At 53.2% G+C, this 22172-nt stretch overlaps 1 pseudogene; it reads right to left on the bottom strand.

Moving 5' to 3' along the window:
- Positions 1 to 582: 582 nt before the first annotated feature.
- Positions 583 to 22172, bottom strand: part of LOC119934419 — a 33917-nt pseudogene continuing 12327 nt past the window's right edge.

Below are 22172 nucleotides of genomic sequence, written 5' to 3'. Positions count from 1 at the left end.
TCCCGGAGAAGGCAGGACGATTCTGGGAGGGTTTGGGCAGTGCCCTAGTAGAGGGGAGGCAGGAGCGGGCCAGGAAAGAGGGGGTCAAAGACTGGTTGTTCCATGTGCTGGAGATGGGCCGGCACCCCTGGCCCAGGGAGTGTTGCTTGCGCTCAGGTTTGGGGCCTCGGGTTGGCAGCAGGGTGGGAGGGAGCGATGCCGTCCGGGGCCCCCGTTTGAGCGCCAGCGGCAGCAGCGGGATTGGGCGGCCTCCCCAGGGCTGAGCCTTACAGGGGCTCCGTCCGTGCCAGCCGAGTCTGGCTGGGCTCCAGGCACAGGAGAGGCAACTGGTCCCGGGGGGCCCTGAGGAAGACAGGTCTGTGAGGGGCTGGCAGAGGCTGCCATCCAAAGCTGCTGCCAGGCAAGGAAGGCCCCTCGCAGAGCCTCCAAATGCCCCGGCTGCCAGCGGGCACCTTGGGAGGCTTTCGTCAGAGTGGCTCTCATTGCCACCTGCCTCCCAAGAGCTGCCCTTGTAGCCTCAGGAGCAGGGGATCCGAGCGCTGGGCCAGACCCCACCCCAGATCACCAGCCTCCACCAGCCCCAACAGAGAAACCAAATAGAAATTTTATTATTTTTTTTCCTTCCAACACAATACACTTTTCCAGAGCAGACTTGAAATACGGACACAGTATCATACCAGCAAGAGACAAGCCAGAAACCGGACGTAAAAATGAGATACAGCTGTTGTGAGGGATGGCAGGATGGATTTCGGGTGGGTGGGGGTTGGGGTGAGGAGGAGAAGGGAGGGAGGAAAAGAACAAGTTAACCGGGAGTAAGACACACCAGGGACCTCACTGCATTGTTTAACGGCTCAGGAATACGCCTGTTGGAAACAGAACTACATTTCCCATGCACCATGGCGGTTGTGGAGCTCTGCGGGGTGGGGGTGGGAGGAGGGTCACACCAACGCAAATAGTGCGAGACACTTAAGCCACGTGAAACAGGAAAGGGGGAAAACCGTTTGGTGCATTGGATTGAGTCCCCCCACCCCCCCGAACATCATAGTGTCACTCTGAGGGGGTTTGGGCACCATTCCCTCCACCCCGAGGGGCGGTGGGGATGACTGGGATGTGGAGAACGGTTGGGGAAGGAAGAGTCTGCTCCTGAGGGATTTGGGATCCCTGGAGGAGGCGCAGCACTATTTATATTTCTGCACTCTCCTCTCTAGCAGCCAGGCAGGGATGCCTGCTGTGGGTTCTCGGGCCCGGCCCTTGCTGAAGGGGAGAGCAAAGTGGAAGGAGGGTTTATCGGTTGGCCGTGGCCAGCTCAGCTCATCTCAAAGGCAAGGGCCCGGCCTGAGCTCCTCAGCCTCGCCGACCTCCCCCCTCCCAGCCGGACCGTCCCGTGGTCCAGGGCACCGAGCACAGGGTGGAGGTTCGTGCCTTTGTTCTCAGGAGGCCCGGCTCCTAGCCCCAACCCCTCGGGGCTCACCGAGGGAAACAAGGATCGGGGTGGGGGGGTGGCACCGCGCCAGGGCTGCCACAGCCGCTGCTCAGGAAAGTGAGCAAGTCGGGAGCGGATCTGGGCGAGGCAAAGGGCAGCTGGCCTCCTGGGAGGGATTTCCCAACAGTGGGAGGCAACAGCCGGGATGGACGTGGAAGTGGTCTGGGCCTCGGTTTCCCCAAGGCCCACCCCAGGAGAGACACTCGGCTTTCCTACTCAGAAGTTAAAATTGCCAGAGAGAAATCCCGGGCTGTGGGGGGCCCACTGCCCACCCAGCCCCCGTCGCCGCCCACCCCCCGTCGCCACGGCACGGTCTGGAAACACAACGTCCAAAGCTCAACAGAACAACTACGAGGAGGCTTCCGGCTGCCGCCGAGGAGCGGGCGAGGTTGGCTGGGATGCCAGTCCGACTGCGCTAGCGCTGAGACTGGGTAGCTCGTGTCGTGTACGGCAGCGGCTGGCAGGCCTTCAAAGAAATACGAACACAGGAGAGGGGGACAGGCCGACCGACCCACCGGTCCTGGCGGGCTGGGGCCGCACCTCCTCTACTGGCTCCCCTCCGGGTCTGACGTGTGATTCTTCATCTGTGAGGGGAGGGGGGGAAAAGCCTGTTGCTCCGAGGGGGACGAGGCACTCTCCTACCTGCCCACCCGGCCCCCGGGGGGAAGAGGGTTGCCAGAAAGCAACCCTTTGGTGGCCCTCAACCTCTCATCCCACCGAGAACAGGGCTCGACACTGAGTGAGCGCGTAAATCTCAGATACCAACTCTGTTGTACTCTCCCAAGGTTAGTACAGTGCTCTGCACACAGTAAGCGCTCACTAAACACCACTGACGACGATAATCCTGACGACTCCCCTAGCCCCGAATCACCCTCTTGGTAGGGAGCACCCCGGGGTTTAGCTCACAGGAAGCACTCTTGAGAGGAGTTGCCCCTGAGCCGACCACCTGCACCTCCCAGCTCCCTGGGACCAAGCCCTCTCCGGTCAAACTCCCCAGCCCTGGAGGGCAGCTAATACTCGCCAGCCTGCTCTGTCCGCCTACCAGCCCCCCCGGACTTTGGAGAAGGGAGCAATTTACCCTGCACACTGTCCCCCGTGGCCTTCCTGAGGCCTGGAATTACCTCCGCCTCGAACGGCAGTGAGGGGAGCACCGGAACCCACGGCTCTGACTGATGCAGGGCAGGACCGACTCTCTCCTCGGCGACCGTGGAGGGTCACCCGGGCTGGTAGAGAATGCCCAGAGCGGCAGAGGATGCCCAACGACATGAAAGGTGGGCGCCTGGGGAGAAGCATCATCCCACTGGCCTTGCCTCCCCAACTCCCCCCCCCACCCCTCCAGGGCTTCTCCGATCAACACACCCCCCGCCCCCCCCCCCCAAAAACAGCTCCCTGTAGTCCGCCTCTGCCTCCTCCTCAGCCGAGCTCGGGTGGGGCTCAGCCTGTGGACCCGTGAATAATTCATCCCTCTGCATACTAAATCACCGGTGTCGGGGCTGTCGCAGCACCCAGGCAATGGGCTACCTTCAGCTCTTGAGCGGAAGAGGGTTTTCAGCCAGCTACGTCCCCAGTCCCGCATCCCTGCTGCTCCCCAGCTGGGGATCCTACCCCTCACTCACTAATCCTCTCTCCCACACAGTCTCTGGGCCGGGAAGGATGGTGGAGTGGCAGATGGGGTTCCAGCCCGGGAAACCAAGTGTGCTCCCTGACGCCCTAGGCACGGGAGAGGAGTTGGCTGGCCCCACGAGGAGGCTTCAGAGGGGCAGAGGGCAAAGCAAGAGACGGGTTGGGCTGCAGGTCCCGGGGAACTCACTCACGCACGCCGGAGGGGGGGGGCGGGCTAAGAGCGGCCTCTCACCGCCTCCTCGGTGTCTGTGCTCTCCTCGGCGCTGTCGATGTCCCTCAGGTCGCTCTGCCCGGCGGGCTCTGTGCTCTCCTTGCTCCGACTCTCCCGCTGAGACTCCGCCGCCGGGTATGAGGGCTCCTCGCTCACCTGGGTCTTCTTCTCCTCGCCCTCTTTGGCCCCTGGGTGGGCACAGACACCTGGGTCACAGGGGGAGCCTGACTGCCGCTCAGTCTCTGCACGGAGGCTCCCGGAGTGCCACCCCTGCCCGCCACCCTGTTCCTCGGGCAGACTCTACCTCCAGGTCTCACTACCACCACCCCGACCCCAGAACCCCAAGCTGGAGCCAAGAGGCTACCCTGGAGGAGGCCGGGTGCCCTAAGGCCATCACCGATGCCCCCAGTCATCTCCCCTTGACCCCGCTGGCCCCCTGCTGCCACGCGGCCCCCAGTGCTGGTGGGCCCAAGGCCTGGGGGCATTTCTGCCAATGTCAGTGTGCGTTCCTCATGCCTCGTGCAGAGCCGCACGGCCTGAGCACAGACCGGGCCTCCGGGTCCCCAGGTCTCCGGTCTGCGGCGGCCGGCCAGCCGTCGGACGCAGCCGTCTTCCCTGGGGCTGGGGCCACTGACCTCCCAGTCGATCCCGCCGCTGGTCCATCCGCTCCAGGCTCTCCAGCAGACTATCCACCTGCGCTTTGATCTGGCTCAACTCCCCCTTGATGGAGTGCAGCTCCTCTGCTTTTACTGTGCAAGTGGGGCCCAAGTAGGGGAAGGGAAAGACGGGAGGGGAGGGCAGGGCGGTGTGAGTTTCCACTCAAGCACAGAGAGCACCCCGTCACCCAATAATAATAATCAAAGCTGCTCCAGCCAGGATGCTTGGGAAGCCCACTCTGGAGGTTCCCAAAGCAAATGCTTTGTCAGAAACAGTCTCCCTGCAGCCCCTGCTCCCACAGACTCGCTGCCCACAGACTCGCTGCCCACAGACCCTTTCAGGGTGTGAGTCCCCAGCCCCAACGCTGAGGGACAGGGACCGTGTCTGATTACCACCTAGGTATTCTTTCCCAATGCCTAGTACCGTGCTCTGCACAGAGGCTAATAATGATAATAATAAAAATAATATTAATATGGTACTTGTTAAGCACTTCCTATGGTCAAGCATTCATTCATTCATTCAATCGTATTTATTGAGCGCTTACTGTGTGCAGAGCACTGTGCTAAGCGCTTGGGATGTACAAGTTGGCAACATATAGAGATGGTCCCTACCCAACAGCCTCCTGCCTTCAGGACATCTCCGTCTGGATGTCTGCCCGCCACCTAAAACTCAACATGTCCAAGACTGAACTCCTTTTCTTCTCTCCCAAACCCTGCCCTCTCCCTGACTTTCCCATCACTGTTGACGGCACTACCATCCTTCCCGTCTCACAAGCCCGCAACCTTGGTGTCATCCTCGACTCCGACCTCTCATTCACCCCTCACAACCAAGCCGTCACCAAAACCTGCCGGTCTCAGCTCCGCAACATTGCCAAGATCCGCCCTTTCCTCTCCATCCAAACCGCTACGCTGCTCGTTCAAGCTCTCATCCTATCTCATCTGGACTACTGCATCAGCCTTCTCTCTGATCTCCCATCCTCGTGTCTCTCCCCACTTCAATCCATACTTCATGCGGCTGCCCGGATTGTCTTTGTCCAGAAACGCTCTGGGCATATTACTCCCCTCCTCAAAAATCTCCAGTGGCTACCAATCAATCTGCGCATCAGGCAGAAACTCCTCACCCTGGGCTTCAAGGCTGTCCATCCCCTCGCCCCCTCCTACCTCACCTCCCTTCTGTCCTTTTACAGCCGACCCCGCACCCTCCGCTCCTCTGCCGCTAATCTCCTCACCATTAGGCCTCGTTCTCGCCTGTCCCGCCATCGACCCCCGGCCCACGTCATCCCCCGGGCCTGGAATGCCCTCCCTCTGCCCATCTACCAAGCTAGCTCTCTTCCTCCCTTCAAGGCCCTACTGAGAGCTCACCTCCTCCAGGAGGCCTTCCCACACTCAGCCCCTTCCTTCCTCTACCCCTCGTCCCTCTCTCCATCCCCCTCATCTTACCTCCTTCCCTTCCCCACAGCACCTGTATATATGTATATATGTTTGTACATATTTATTACTCTATTTTACTTGTACATATCTATTCTATTTATTTTGTTAGTATGTTTGGTTTTGTTCTCTGTCTCCTCATTTTAGACTGTAAGCCCACTGTTGGGTAGGGACTGTCTCTCTATGTTGCCAACTTGTACTTCCCAAGCGCTTAGTACAGTGCTCTGCACACAGTAAGCGCTTAATAAATACGATTGATTGATTGATATAGAGACGGTCCCTACCCAACAGCGGGTGCTGTACTTACGCACTGGTGTAGCTCCAAGATAATCAAGTTCGACACAGTCCCTGTCCCATATGGGGGCTCTCGGTCTAAGTTTAATACCCGCCCCCCCACCCCGGCCCGGCTCTGACATCCCCACTCACGCTTTGTCCGCGCCGGGGGCGGGTTGCTGCCCCGTGGAGTCAGGTGGGCTGTGAGGCTGCTCTTGCTCCCTGTGCCCATGTGACTCCTCCTGCTCTTCACGGGTGCCCGGTTGATGAGGGGTGGGATCCTCTGGTACTCATAAAGCCTGCAATGGGAACCACGGGTCATCACCGGGCCTCGTCCCCAGCCCCACTCCTCCGGCCCGGTCGTCGGGCAACGGTGGGCCTCGAGGGCCTGCGGAGCCTGCTTGGTCTTCCTCTCCCTTGAAAACCCTCCCGGTGGGTGGGGTTGGCCCCTGCTTGTTGACCCCCAAGTCTGCGGATCCTGACTGGGGAGAGCCCCTGGGCTCCCAAAAGGGATCGGGCTGACGTCCAGACTCACCCACCTGTAGGGAAAGTCTTCGCGGTACAGCTCGTAGTCCAGGTCACAGCTACTGCTGCAAAGGGTCACACAGACAGAGGACAAAGGGTTATACTTATCACCCGAAGAGCCACCCTGGAGATGCTAGCTGGCTCCGCTCCCACTGTGGGGGGAAACTGAGGCCGGGAGCACTAATCGGTCCCAAGCCGGTCGGGGAGACAGCAGTGGGACAGAAATCCCCACGTCCCGGTCCCAGCAGACGCTGCTTGGGCCCCCAGCTTCCCCAACGACTCTCCCTGCCCCACCCCGCCCGGCCTCTTCAACTCCTGCCTTGGCCTGATAGAAAGCGGCGCAGGGAACGGGAAACAATTTCTGGGGATAATGATTTCCTGGGCCCAGGTCCCTCCAATGAGAAGGCTGGCTGCCCGACAACAGGGAAGCGGGGGTCGTGTCCGAGTTCAGCTGAGGAGGGAGTGGGGAGTGGCAAGATGAAGCAGAAAGGGTGAGGCACAAGCCCTCAGGATCCCTTCTCGCCTGATGGAGAACCTCAGGAACGCTTCCCTTTTCCTTCTTCCTCCCTCCTGTACATTAGTGTCCTTCTCCCTCACTAGACTGGAAGATCCTTGAGGGCGGCGACCGTGTCTACTCGTTCAAATATACTCTCCCAAGCACTTAGTACAGTGCTCTGCACCCATTAGGCATTCGATAAATACCGCGGACTGACCGAGCTGTCAGGATGCTGGTCCGAGGTTCTTGACGGAACTGGGCAAACGGCAGCTCAGCTAAGGGAGGTGACACAGAATCAAAAGGCTGAACCCAGCAGGGGCAGCAAGGCGGACCCTCACTCTCGAGGCCACAGGCCAGTGGGACGGGGTGACCTTGGAGGGCTTTTTCCCTCTTTGGCTCCCGGAAGGCTGCAGACTACCGAGCTACCAACTTGGAAAAGGATAAAAGGGAGGCTTTAAGCTGGAGCCAAAAGCCACTAGGGGAGATCATAAGCCTATAATCACCTGCTGGACCTGCTGAAGCCACTTTAGATCACCACAGGCACCGGCCTGTTGCCCAAAAGGTGCAATTGGGATGGTTAAAAACCGGGACCAGATTCACCAACTGTCTCCACCTGGAGCAGTGGGGTGGGGGAGGACAGACGGGACACCAGAGAGGCTGGGAGACATAGGCGGAGTAGCCGGAGAATAGCAACTAGAGAGGAACGAGGGCTCGGGGCCAGCCCCAAGGCCTACAGCTGTCCAGCTTACTGCTGGGGCTCAGTGGAAGAGGAACCATATTCCTTTTCTCAACCTCCATTCCTGTTCTGTTTCCTGTCTCCAAGGCCCGGGGGTTCCAGGGCAGCCCCTCTAGTGTGTTGGCACATGCAGAGCAGTGGCACTTCTGCCATGCTACAGACCCACCCCGCAACACACACACCACATACGCACGCACGCACGCACTGTGGCTGTGCCGACCCCTGCGATCTTCCCCAAACGCGGGAAACTCGACTGCGTAATTTGTGGTAGTGGGGGACTGCGTTCGCGCTCTAATTCAGCGCTTAGAACAGTGCTTTGCACACTATGTGCTTAATAAATGCCATCATTATTATTATATTATTATTATTATTATCCGCCCCCATAACCCAGAAGGCTACAGTGAGTCCTGGGCCCGTGCCAGAGCCACGTGCAGGTGTGGGGTCAGGCCAGAGCCTCCGGTGCTGTGGTTCTTTGGGGGACTGTCTCTATATGTTGCCAACTTGTACTTCCCAAGCGCTTAGTACAGTGCTCTGCACACAGTAAGCGCTCAATAAATACGATTGATTGATTGACTGGAGGCGGCCTTGGCTGGCCACTGTGCTTTGCTCACGCTAAGCTCCCTTCCTTCTTTGTCACCCTCACACCCGCTTCTCAAAATCGGGGCTGTTTTCCATCTTCTCAAGGAGGCCACTCCAGCACGCAGGGTTGGTCCAAACATGAGAGCACCTAGTATCCGGCCGGGCCCAAGGGAAAGCAAAATATCCGCTGACAGGCTGCGAGCCAGAGAGGGGATTCCACTCGAAGGGAAGGGGAACGAGGCAGGGGTGACAGCAGCTGGGAATGTCCCACCCTCTCCCACTGGCCCGGCAGCCTTCAAAGGACACAACCCACTCCTCCGAGATCCCACTGATAACCAAGTCGTGAGCGGATCCGAAGGGAAGAGGAAGCTCAAGAAAGCTACAGATGAGACATATTTCGGGGAGCTGACTGGACAGCCCAGACACTACAGTAAATCATGGTTCAAATCCAACCGTAAGGGCACAGCCCCAACTTGGGCCTCCAAATGTCAGAGACCAAGAGTGATGGAAGAGCAAGGCCTCTTTTGAAGCCAAGGAGACTCTCAGCTCCCCCCAGCCTCAGCTTGTCATTAGCTGCTCTTACCTGTTCAGGGTCTCCAGAAGGGGTTGGAGAGGGTAACAGCTGGTGGGGTGATGGGTGAAAAACCAGCGAGAGGCCACAGGGTGCCAGAAACAAGCAGCCCTGGTCTCAGATCCAGCCCTTGGAGGTCAAGGGTAGAACTGAGGCTGTCTGCACGGTTAATGGGGAGGGGGAAGACAATCAATCAATCAATCATATTTATTGAGCGCTTACTGTGTGCAGAGCACTGTACTAAGCGCTTGGGAAGTACAAGCTGGCAACATATAGAGATGGTCCCTACCCAACAGTGGGCTCACAGTCGACAAGGGGTCTCCCTGCCTGAAAAACAGGGGGCAGGTACCTTAATGCCATCCAGAATCCCAAGGCCAAAAGGGGAAAAAGCAAAGCCTCCTCTGAGGGAAAGCTCCTTGAGAAGCAGTGTGGCTCAGAGGAAAGAGCCCGGGCTTGGGAGCCAGAGGTCATGGGTTCTAATCCCGGCTCCGCCACTTGTCAGCTGTGTGACTTCGGGCAAGCCATTTAACTTCTCTGGGCCTCAGTTCCCTCAACTGTAAAATGGGGATTAAGACTGTGAGCCCCGCATGGGACAACCTGATCCCCTTGTTTCCCCCCAGTGCTTAGAACAGTGCTTCGCACATAGTAAGCGCTTAACAAATGTCATTTTTTTTTTCCCCAGCTACCACCCCTGGCCCTGGCCCAACATCCCCCAGGGCCCCTTGCCAAAGTCTGCAGCCTTCTTGGGAGCCGGCAGCCCTGGAAGCCGAGGAGCAAGTACCAACCCTAAGTGACTGCTGAGGAAGCCGGCTCCGTGGGCAGGTCGCCTGACTTCCCGGGCCTTAGTTTCCCTTGCCACAACTTGGGAATAAATACCACGGTGCCCCTGGTCAGACCCTAGGCTAGGGAAAGGCCCAATTGTCCACTCCAGGACAGTTCTGTGGAACATCCCAAGGGCAGGGCTCCCAGCTTCCTCTTGTCTGCTCTCCAGCAGGCTGGTTAACTCTCATTCACCCACCGCCTGCTTGGCAGGGTCCTGGCACGGCCAGATCCTGCCTGGTTCTCCAGCCCCCTCGGGACCGATGCGGGGAGCATTAGCGCGGGCAAACCGGAGCAAACAGCACACAGATACGGGCAGCGGGCGAACAAAAACTGACCTCTTAGGCGGCTGCTAGTAGTTCTTGGGGAGAGGGGGCCCTGTGGTGCTTGGGGTCGAAATCCTCGCCTGCCTCGCAGATGCCCCGGATTAGATGAATCCCTACTGAGAACAAACTCCTTCAAGACTAAACTTAGAACCTAAAAGTGCCAAAGAAAAGGTTTGCTTCGTCTATACCCGTCAATTGAGTGAACTTGACTGTTTCTGAGAAAAAAGCGAGGAAGGCCGGGAGCTACCATTCCATCAGGCTAGACAGAGGCTGAGGAAAGGGACCGGGAGGGGCCGGGGCAGGAAAGGGGGAGCAGCAGAGAAGGCTCTAACCGGAGCTCAAACTGCTCAGGGGATGAGGGCCACCCCCCTCGGCCTGCCCTGAGCTCCACAGCCTTGGTCCTCCCCATCGCTGTCACTTCGAGTCCCGGAAAAACATCCGTGCCACTCATAAGCCGGCAGGAGGTCCGGCCCCCAGCAGCCAACCCCCATTTGGAAACACCCTCCCCTTACTCTACTCCAGGAAAAGAAACCAAATGGAATTTGCCTGCTTTCACCGAGGAAATCTTGGCACTTCTATTACTCCCACCGAGAGCTCTCTTCCTGCTGGGGCCACAACCACAGGCTGCCAGAACATTCATTCATTCAATCGTATTTACTGAGCATCCATGTCATCTTCCTGAGGAGCTGCCCCCTGCCACGGGTGGCAGTTCTGTAACCTTGAACAGACCTTCTCCTCTCTCCGTTTCCCAGTTTTCTTTTTAACAAAAAAGGGACCACGGAGGTGCCCTCGTCATTCAATTGTATTTATTGAGCACTTACTCTGCGCAGAGCATTGCGCTAAGCGCTTGGGAGAGTACAATAAAACAAACACATTCCCTGCCACAATGGGCTCGCAATCTAGAGCCCTCCTCGGCAGGTGAGTCAGTGGACTTTTTAGCAAGAAGTTTCCTGTGGGAAGTGCAGGAATTTGGGTCTTGAGACTGTCCGCAGTGCTGAGGGAAAACGGAGAGACGGTGCTGTGGGGGCAGGGCTGAAACTGGGGAGACAGAAACAATTAGAGGGACTTCTAAGCTGGGCCCCCTGCTCGCAATCAACCAACCAACCACTTATATTTGTTGGAACACCCACTGTGTTCAAAGCACTGGACTAAGTGAATGGGAAAGCGCATTAAAATTACAAGATAGGATCCCCGTCCTCAAGGAAATTTTTTTTTTAATAGCATTTGTTAAACAGTTACTGTGTGTCAGGCACTGAACTAACTGCTGGGGCAAATACAGGCTCATCAGGTTGGACACAGCCCATGTCCCACATGTGGCTCACAGAAGAACTAATCCCCAGACACCAGGAAGAAAGAAAAGGGAAATACGTACGTGCGTTAGTTTTTCAGTACTAGGGGTGTATAAGATGTGTACTAAAGACTGAGAGTGCAGGGGGCAGAGTACACAAGGACTTAGGTGAAGGAGATGTGCTGAAGTGGAGATTATTTATATTTATTTATATTAACGTCTGTCTCCCCCTCTAGACTGTAAGCTCGTTGTGGGCAGGGACTGTGTCTGTTTATTGCTACATTGTATCAATCAATCGTATTTACTGAGCGCTTACTGTGTGCAGAGCACTGTACTAAGCGCTTGGGAAGTACAAGTTGGCAACATATAGAGACGGTCCCTACCCAACAGTGGGCTCACAGTCTAAAAGGGGGAGACAGAGAACAAAACCAAACATACTAACAAAATAAAATAAATAGAATAGATATGTACAAGTAAAATAAATAAATAGAGTAATAAATATGTACAAACATATATACATATATACAGTTGCTGTGGGGAAGGGAAGGAGGTAAGATGGGGGATGGAGAGGGGGACGAGGGGGAGAGGAAGGAAGGAATTGTACTCTCCCAAGCGCTTAGTACAGTGCTCTGCATACAGTAAGCACTCACTCAATAACTTCCCAGACTGAACCCTCTCCTTCCTCTCCCCCTCCTCCCCCTCCCCACCCTACCTCCTTCCCCTCCCCACAGCATCTGTATATATGTCTGTACAGATTTATTACTCTATTTTACTTGTATGTATTTACTATTCTATTTATTTTATTTTGTTAATATGTGTTGTTTTGTTGTCTGTCTCCCCCTTCTAGACTGTGAGCCCGCTATTGGGTAGGGACCACCTCGATATGTTACCAACTTGTACTTCCCAAGCGCTTAGTACAGTGCTCTGCATACAGTAAGCGCTCAAAAAATACGACTGAATGAATAACTACATTTGAATGAATGAACAACTGGGGGATAGACTAGGTGGAGATTATTTTGTAATTCATTCCAATTTTAATGACTTTAGACAAGCTCTGACAATGGGGAGAGCTGTGGTCCTGCAAGGGGAAGGGCATGACGACGAGGCTGGCAGCAGGGGGGAAAAATGAGGCACCATGAGTAAGCGAACTTGAGAAGGATGAAGAGTGCAAGCTGGAGTATAGTGAGAGAAGAGAGTGGAGGGCTGATTTGAGTGCCACGTTGTCAGATTTTGCTTAATGCGGTGGTATCTATCCCAGCGTTTAGAACAGTGCTTGACAAAGAGTAAGTGCTTAACAAATACAACCATAATCATCATCTTCATCATGACAGAAATGGGCAACCACTGGGGTGGCACGTTGGCAGAACAATGACTTAGAAGGATGATCTGGGCAGGAAAAGAGGGAAGAGACTGGTGGCCGGGAGATGAGTGAGGAGGCTGACGCAGTTGTCAAGCTGGGATATGACGAGCGCCTGGATGAACAGGGTGGCTGTTCGTACCATGGGAAGCAGTGTGGCCTAGTGGAGAAAACATGGCCCTGGGAGTCAGAAGGACCTGGGTCTTGTCTGCTGTGTGACCTTGGACACGTCACTTAACTTCCCTATGCCTCAGTTACCTCATCTGTCAAATGGGGATTAAGTCTCTGAGCCCCAAGTGGCACAGGGACTGTGCCCAACCTGATTAGCTTATAGCTACCCTAGCGCTTAAAAAAGTGCTAGACCCACAGTAAGCACTCAAATAGCATAATTATCATTACCACAGAAAGCAGCAGGGACTCTGGAAAAGCTACGGAGGATAAACTGACAGGATTTGGTAACAGACAATATAAGGGTGAAAGAATCACTTCTCTGTGCCGCAGTTACCTCATCTGTAAAATGGGGATTGAGACCGTACGCCCCATATGAGACAGGAACTGTGTCCAGCTCGATTTGCATGTCTCCACCTCAGTGCTTAGTACAGTGCCTGGCACCTAGAAAGTGCTTAACAAATACCATTATTGTTAAGGAGCAGTCAAGGATAATTCCAAGGTTGTGAGTTTCAGGGCCAAGGAAGAGGGTGGTGGTGTCAACTGTGATGATGGGGGAGAGGACAGAGGGGAGCCCTGAGAAGAGGGAGGATTTTTGAACAAGAAGAGAGAGCACTTTGGAATGCAAGCCTGGTCAAGGATGGGGAAGAGCTGTGAGTAGCCAGAACAAGAAAATATGAGGTGGGAAAGTCAGGGCAGGCCTGAGAAGGGTGGCCTTCTCTCCTGCACCGTCTCTCCAGGCCCTCTTCCACTATTCCCACGACAACACAATTTGCTCCCTCAGGAGCTGCGCACACGTACTTGCTAATGAAGGGATGCTTGGAACACAGTCATTCCCCCTCCTGTGATCCCGGGCACTGTCCTTTCCTCGGGAAAGGTTCTCTCGTGTGTCTTGTCTTATGCTGTTGAGTCATCTCCAACCCAGAGCGACTCCAAGGGCACAGCTCTCTCAGACCGCCCACCTCCATCTGTAATCGTTCTGGTAGTGTATCCATAGAGTTTTCTTGGCAAACATACGGAAGTGGTTTACCACTGCCTCCTTCCCCACGGTAAACTTGAGTCTCCACCCTCGACTCTTTCCCATGCTGCTGCTGCCCAGCTCAGGTGAGTTTTGACTTGTAGCAGATTGCCTGCCACTCGCTAGCCACTGGCCAAGGTTAGGAATGGAATGGGTAGGCCTCTGCTTGACTCTCCCTCCCATAGCCGAGACTGGTACAGGACTGGAAACTCTCCAGGTGTGGTCTGAGAGGGGGAGGTTCTCTCAGCCTAGCTTAATTAGGATGTTCCCCCCAACCCTGGCAAGTGGCCTGAGACCGTATCCTGTATCCACAAGGACCTGGCAAAGTGCTCGGTGAAACTCACCAAATACCATTCGAGCTGATGCGTCCTCCTAGCTTAGGTGGCCTGTCTTAGGTCAATCAATCAACAGAATTTATTGAGATCCTACAGTGTACAGAGTACTGTGCTAAGTTCTGGAGAGCACAATAGAGGCCAAAGACACAATCGCTACCCTCAAAGATCTAATGGTCTACCGGGGAAGACTGACAAAATTATTTACAGTCAGGAGAGAATACAGAATGAAAGACGGGTGAGTAAGTCATCAGGTACATTCAATTCTTCCATTATGGCAAGAAAACCGTCAGGGAACTGGAGAACGTTTATCCAACTAGGGGAGCCTACTTGGATACAGCACGATTTAGGGTCAGAAGAAAGGGTTTGTGTACATGACCGCGCGCCATCACACCTTCCGAGGACGAGTGTGAATTTTCCTTAATGTGGGGTTTGGCAAGAATACAACCCCCTGCGTTCCAGTAGAACTGAGTATACAGATACTGAGATGTTCCTAAGTACTACTGGTGGCTGGGATTTGATATTCTGAGTTGGTAACTGGGATGATGTGACCCGGGAGGAGAAAAAAATCGATTGGGGACAGCCTACTGGAGGAAGTAGGATTTCAGAAGAGTTTAGTAGATGAGGAGAGCCCGTTGTCTGGCAGATCTGAAGGGGGAGGGGATTCGAGGAAGGAGAGGGTGGGTGTGAGCCTGAAGCAGGCAAGGTAAGAGCGAGTGAGTGAGTAAGAGTGAGGGAGTTCGATTAGAAGTGAGTAGGGCATAAACCGGGGAGTGGAGGGTACGTAAGTTAGAAGGAAAGCTGATGGAGGGCCTTGAAATCAACGGTCAGGAGTTTCTGCATGGTGTGAAGGGAGATCTACCCTCTGGAGACTGCTGAGGAAGACAGACGCGAGTCAAATGACAATTCTGGAAGACGATCCTGGCTATGGAGTATACGGTAGAACTGAAAAGAGGTGGGTGGGGCAGGGAGAACAGCAAGGAGGCCGACACAGTAATCAGGCGCTGATGAGACCCTAAAACAGAGTGGTCGTGATCTGGGGGGGAAGGAAAGGGGTGGAGCCGAGAAATACTGCGGAGAATGGATCGGCTGGGATTTAGCGACAGGATGAACGTGAAGGCTGAAAGGGCACGAGGAGTAAAAGCCAACACCAAGGTTGTGGGCCCCTGGCCAGGGGAGGCACCGCGCTGTTGTCAACAGGCACGGGGAGGCTCAGAGGGCGAGCGGATTGAGGAGAATTGGGTCCCACTGGCCTGGGAGACTACCCCCCCTCCTCAAAAACGAACCACAGGAGACAGACAAGCTACAGAGCGCTCAGCCACCCTTCTCTCCCCTTACCCCCACAACCTACTGTTCCAGTCTCCAGCCGCCCACGGGAAGAGACGGGACTTACTGATAGAGAGCGGTGCTGTGCTGCCGCTTCTGGCCAGGCCTGGCTCGGCTCGGTTTGGGCTCTCGGGCCATGTCTAAATCTAGAAAGAATAAACGTCCACATTGAGAAAGGGAGAGAAAACCGAGAGCGCGGTTACAGACAAATAACCATGCAGATCTTTGAGGTCTGGGCCCCTGCTTGGAGGTGCAAACTGCAAAACGAAGAGCAAACACGCTACACCCCAAAGTCTCACCAACACACGCGCTCTCCTGCCACCCAGCCACCCTGGGATTACTAATCTATCTGAGCAGACTCCTTTGGAAAGACGGAATCTGGAAAAACACGGACCTCGCTTCCCCTCTCTGAAGCCTCTGGAATTTCTGGGGGTTACCAGGAGAGGGGCAGGAAGGGAGACACTCTCAACAACTCTCCTCCCAGAAAACAAGTCACGAATTTCTGTTTTTACCAAGGACCACTACTCTACTGCCTGACTGTGAAACTCAGCAGACCCTGGCTACACCTCCAGCAAACAGGCCACGATTTACAGGGGAGAACTAACTTTTTAAAAAAAGAGGTCTCAAAACCATTTACAAATGGATGCTGGTCTTTATGCTCTGGTACACGGCCCAGTTTATCTGCTAGGAGATCTTTAGGGCAGAAGACATATTAAAATCTCACTCATTCAAACTACAGGAAGGAGAGTCTAGTTCGAATAGAAGAAACAGTGTTATCCAGCAGATACAGCATGGGGTTGGGAGTCAGAGAACCTGGGTTCTAATCCCAGCTCTGCCACTTGTTTGCTGTGGGACCCAGGTCAAGTCACTTCACTTCTCTGTGCCTCAATCAACTCACTTGTAAAACGGGGACTCAGATTGTGAGCCCTACGTGGGACATGGACTGTGTCCAACCTGATTAACTTGTATCTACCCCAGAGTTTGGCACACAGTAAGTGCTTAACAAAAAACATTAAACAAAAAAGAAGTGTTTTTTCAATTCACTTTTGCTTCATGTGGGTGTAAGTTAGGCTTCGGGTTAGCTTCTCCGGTCTGTACTTGTCTGCTTATTTCTCTGACTGCCTCTTTATATCTATTTAGGACAACAGGAGGTTCAAGAAGGTGGGATTAAGGGTAGTGGAGATACTGATCTTAGGTGTACCTATTTTTCCTCTGAGCCTCCCAGCTGTAAATCCCCTACCCCTTGGAAAGGAGACTCCCTTGACTACAATGAGAGCAAACATTTTCGATTTTAGATCAAAGCCTACCTTCCTTAGGCAGTAGCAGAGAGGGAAGAAAGAGGAAATCAGGGGATAACCGACAGATTTTTGAGCTGTCCCAGTTTAGTGAGATCTAAATCAATGAGATTTTACTGAATGTGCTGATAAGAATACCAGCACAACACCACTGTTTGGACTGAGAGCAAAAGGATTTGGAAGTAAGGTGCTCTCATGAGATGGATTAAAGTCAAAAGATCATAAAATGGAGTAAAACTAGCCTTACTTTTAACCCTCCTCGAGGTCTATAAGGTCTTTCAGGATCCCCTGAAATACCTGAAGTCATCCAATGAGAACCTCCCTCTTCCCACCTCTAGGCCAACCATTCATCCAGTTTCATATGGGGCAGTCCACTTTTTCTGCGGGTTGGGTCCCCTGTCCAGTACATAGATGGCCCAAACCTGGATGCCTCTAAGCCAGTGTTTTCATTTTCAGCACTCAAAATCCCTCTGCCTTGGCTTTGGCTGCTGAGTTCTGGGGCTTAGAAACGACACCCATGTTCCCACAGGCCTCTAGGGTGGGAATGTAACAGCTCTGGAGCAAGCAAGAGGGTCAAGGATCCCCCAGAGAAACATTTGAGGTTCAGAAGAGTACGCTACACTCCTGCAAAATGGTGTGTATAATATTAATGCATTACGCTAAGTGCCTGGCTATAGCAGTCTACATCACGTGAGTCTCCATGTCCAGCATTCTCCAGTGCCTGCAGTGACCACCCTACCCACCTCACCACCTCAATTTGGAGGAGTTTTTGGCCAACGCAGATGGTTCAATAAGGAGACTTGGGCAGGGCGGGAGTGGAATGCTGTAGATCATGAAAATAAGCCTTGGCCCTCGCAATACAGGGTGAGCCTGAAGGCAGATTCTTATGTTCAATCAGTGGGGTTGAGGATCGAGTGCTACTTGACTTGAATTGGGAGGGCCCATTGCAAATGTTTTGTTCCAAATCCTATTTTTGTGGGTCTATTGTTAGTCTGAAATTTTTCTGCAAGTTTCTGGAGGCTTAGCCTCAAACAGGGTGATGACTGGGCCCCAAACCCCATGGCCCATGTCAGGACTGGACCCTAGGCCTCGGTTTGGCCCCACAGTAGTCTGCGATGGAAACAGACCCAGCGCAGTCTTTAGGCTTCCACATGAGGAAGAGAAAGCCCTCAGAGTTGGGAATGTGTGTGTGCGCGTGTGTGTGTGTGTGTGTGTGTGTCGGGGCTAAAGGGGTTGGGGGTGATGTCTCAAAGAGGCTGCCGTTGTGTTGGAGACTTTAAGGAAGACCATCCTCGCACAGATGATAAAAAGTCAAGGATGAGCCGAATCCTCTAGGAGCTGGATAGAAACTCTCCTCCATCCACTGTCCCAGCGATACCACCTTTAATGCTGATGGGGCTGTGGGCTTTGATGTGAAGGCAGGAGGCGAAAGGTATAGGAGAACCTGAGGGAGCAAAAGTCTTTTCTCGGAAACATTCTTGGGCAGTTCTCATCTCTCTTCAGCCTCTTTATCCTGCCCGAGCCGGTCCCCGGTCTGACAATTCTCCAGAATTACAATTTCCCTTTGGCACCACAATGAAAATGCATCCCAACCTAGACCCCGAGGGTTTAAAAGATATCAAGGCGGGCTGGACCAGAACCAGATAGGTGTGGCCCTCTAAGTAACAGCAGCAGGCCAATCTCCCAGAACCTGGGGCTATGCTCCTGCAGACTCTGCATTCAGGAAAACTCACGTTGTCATCCTGAGCCCCACGCAGGCCCAAAGCTATCTCTTCACTCACCAAGATGCTCGATTTCCAGAAAGATGCACCTTATTCCCTAATTCTGGTGCTCTATCCAAAATGCTTAATGAAAGCTAATGTCCGGCAGAACTAAGTATTCTGTCTTTCCCATCTACACTGGGGTGGGGGGATGGGACTAGAGAATTTTTCCGGTCAAAAGAATTTGGAAAATAATTGCAAGGCTTCCTGGGTGTGAATACAAAAATCCCTCCTCACCCGGAGACATAGCAGGAGCAAGATCCCCGGCTCGGAAGGGAACTCCCATGGACCGGGTGATGAGTTTTTTGCCTGGCACACACTAAGTGCTTAACAAACACCACCATTATTATTCCTCCCCGGGGTTGATCAGTCTCCTCCTGCCCAGCATCCTGCTCACCACAGGCACCCCCCCCACAAATCATAGCCCACAGGTGCTGGCAAGCCTCCTTAAACCCAATAGAGCTCCTTAAGGAGAAGGGTCTGAAGAAGCGAACCAGGTTATGTCTTGAGTTTCTGTCCCTCCAACCCTTCCTCCAGGCTGACACTTTGCCTGCCCAAGAAAATCCTAAGGAGAGAGGCTCAAGCAGCTACCCCAGTGCTTAGAACAGTGCTTGGCACATAGTAAGCACTTAACAAAAAATAGTATTATTATAATTATAATTATTATTATTATTATTGGGACAACTGGTACACTGAGGCACTTAGAACAGTGCTCTGCACATAGTATGCAAATACCATCATTAGTAACAAATAGTAACAAATACCATCATTATTAAGTGTCCCTCAGCAAGAGCACTAGACCCATTAAAGAAGATCTGCTTGGCCCCACAGGCCCCCAAGTCTTGAAGTGGGAACTCTTCTTGCACCCTTCTAATGAATTCACTCCTGCTGGACCAGGCTCCAAATAGTTTCCTCACCTGTAGCTCTGCACCTAGTGGTGATGGGCACCAAATTTCACCCCCTTCTACTCCCTTCAGTCTCCTGTGAAAGACTAACAGATGCTTTAAAGTCATCCTCTCTATCCTCCACCCTACTAGAAACTGGTCTGTAAGACGAGTTAGCAGTGAAGAGCTGAAGGTAGCGTAAACAGCCTCCCACTGCCGCCGTGCAGAGTCCCACCCAAAGTTAGTTCCATAGCTCTTCCTCAATGGCAAGAAATAAATAAATGGAGAACAGGCCCAATCAGCCCCAATTTCTTCTGTGAAATCCTACCCAGAACAGTAGATGCCCCTTAAAGTCTTTTGATGAGTTTATTATCCTTTCCATCGTGAACCCTGGACTCCTGGAACTAAGAAGGCCAAGATGCCAGGGTGGGGAACAAGCCAATAGCCTTTTCAGATATCCTCCCAGCCCCCAGAGACACCCCTAAGAAAGCCTGAATAGGGAGTAGATGTGGGCCAAATTCAGACCAAACTAGACCAAACTCCTCCTCTTTTATTTGCCCTGCATGGAAGACATTAAGTGTTCAGTCAATACCAGTCATTTACTGACTGAGGAGTGCCCTTGGGGCAGTGTGGCCTAATGGAAAGAGTAAGTGAAAGGGAGACAGGAAACTGGAGCCCTAGTCCTGGCTCTGCAACGTGCCTGCCGTGTGACCTTGGGCATGCCATTTAACTTCTCTGGGCCTCGGTTTCCTCATCTGTAAAATCTGAAAAATCTGTAATCTTTTACAAATTAACAAAATCTGTCCCTCCAACTCTACGAGCCTCCTGAGGGTCAGGGACTATGTAAAATATGATTACCTTGCATCTAATGCAGCACTATACATAGTAGGCTTTTAGTGAATACCATTATTATTAAAAAACACGATCATTATTGGTGAAGCACTGTGGTCTAGTGGATAGAGTGCAAGCCTGTCAGAATGTCCTGGGCTCTCATCCCAGTTCTGCCACTTGTCTGCTGTGTGATTTTGGGCAAGTCACTAAACTTCTCTGTGCCTCAATTCCCACATCTGTAAAATGGGGATTAAGACTGTGAGCCCCACGTGGGTCATGAACTGTGGCCGACCCATTAAGTTTCTATCTACCACAGCGCTTAGCATTCATTCAATCGCATTTACTGAGCACTTACTGTGTGCAGAGCAGTAGCACAGTGCCTGGCACGTAGTAAGCACTTAAAAAAGACCATAAAAAATATTACATTGGAGGAACAACAGGAGGAGTTCACATTTTTCAAGTCAAAATTGGCAGGGTTCTCCTGCTTCTCTCTGAATGTAAATTAACTCTTGGATATCTTTCCCCTTTTGCCTAATGTCAGAAAGGCTTCAGGAGATGAGCTCAACTTGGGTTTGAAGTGATTTCTGAGTTAACCGACACTACAGGGATAACGAGTTCGGGCCGATTTCCGTATCTTCTGGGAAGGCCTGGGGTGGGCAAAGGGATGTGCCCGAACAGCCAATGATTTTATGATCTTCCCAACGATCCCTGTGTAGATAAAACTCCGACTAACTTCAGTCAGTTGACCTCACGGGAATTCTTCAGTTTCCTCATGGCCAGGATTTTGGACCACCATTTTCCATAGCTACTGATGAGATTAGTGCTGGGAAAGCAGCTCCGGTGCTTTCCCCCTTCAGAGGAAGCAGTGTACTGCATTTTAGAAATAAAAGAAGATTCAAACACTGCGTCTGCCCAGAAGAAAACACTGCACAGGATGAAAGAACAAAAGGAATTACGGAAAAGAACCAACCGTAAGCTCGAATCTTGATCAGCCCAGCTCCGCGGGCTTCGCTCTCCGGCGTCAGCCCTTCCTTGGGTGGCTCTCCCCGTCAGTACTCCACCGCATTTGTTCTCTCCCTCTGGCCCCGTCCTACACTAGACGTTCGGCTCTCCCTCGCTTGCCCAGCCCTCTCCGCTGCTTTCCTGGGGCAAGCCCAGTCCTGCAGAGACAGGAGCTCCCTCCCTGCCGTCCTGGGGCCCGGATTCAGCCCTGCCCAGCTCCATTCCACCAGCTCAGACCTGCCTGGCAACAGTTTCCTCCATTTGAGGAATTGAGCGCACCTGTTTGGAATTTCAGGGCCAACTCTCTCCTTTGCTCAGGCTCATGAACACCCGGTTTTTATGATTCACCAACTTTTCCTCTGGGGAATTTTGGAACTCAAACTAGCCCTGCCAACACAGCTCAAGTGAAGGAATTTCACACCTCAACTCGACAAAAATGGGCAGCAATGATCTCTTTCTTGCCAAATCCAATATCCTCTACTTCATCCTAATCCTCCTTGACCTCTCAGCTGCCTTCGACACTGTGGACCACCGCCTTTTCCGGAAACGTTATCCAACTCTGGCATCACTGATTCTGTCCTCTCCTGGTTCTCCTCTTATCTCTCTGGCTGTTCGTTTTCAGTCTCCTTCGTGGGCTTCTCCTCTGCCCCCCACCCCCAAACTGTGGGGGTCCCTGAGGTTCAGTTCTCGGTTCTCTTCTATTCACCATCTACACCCACTCCCTCGGAGAACTCATTTGCTCCCATGGCTTCAACTACCACCTCTACAAGGGTGATACCCAAATTTACATCTCCAGCCTTGCTCTCTCTCCCTCTCTACCTGTTTGTCCTCCCATCACCTCAAGCTTATCATGTCGAAAAAGAACCCCTTATCTTCCCACCCAACTCCTGTCCTCCCCCTGACTTTCCCTCCCTCCCTCCTCAAATCTGAGAAAGACAATTACGCCCCCAGCCCCGCCCACGCTTCAAGACTTTATTGAAGGCACATCTCCTCCAGGCAGTCTTCCCTGACTAAGCCCTCCCTTTTCTCTTTTACTACTCCCTTCTGCATCAGCCTAACTTGCTCCCTTTGTTCCTCCCCCCTCCCAGCACTTATGTACATATCTGTAATTTATTTATTTATATTAATCTCTGTCTCCCCACCTCTAGACTGTAACCTCGTGGTGGACAGGGAATGTGTCTTACT

This window comes from Tachyglossus aculeatus, chromosome 11 (genome assembly GCF_015852505.1).
Source record: "Tachyglossus aculeatus isolate mTacAcu1 chromosome 11, mTacAcu1.pri, whole genome shotgun sequence".
NCBI lineage: Eukaryota > Metazoa > Chordata > Mammalia > Monotremata > Tachyglossidae > Tachyglossus > Tachyglossus aculeatus.
The sequence above is the reverse complement of the archived record's forward strand: the minus strand, read 5'-3'. Positions and strand labels throughout refer to the sequence as shown.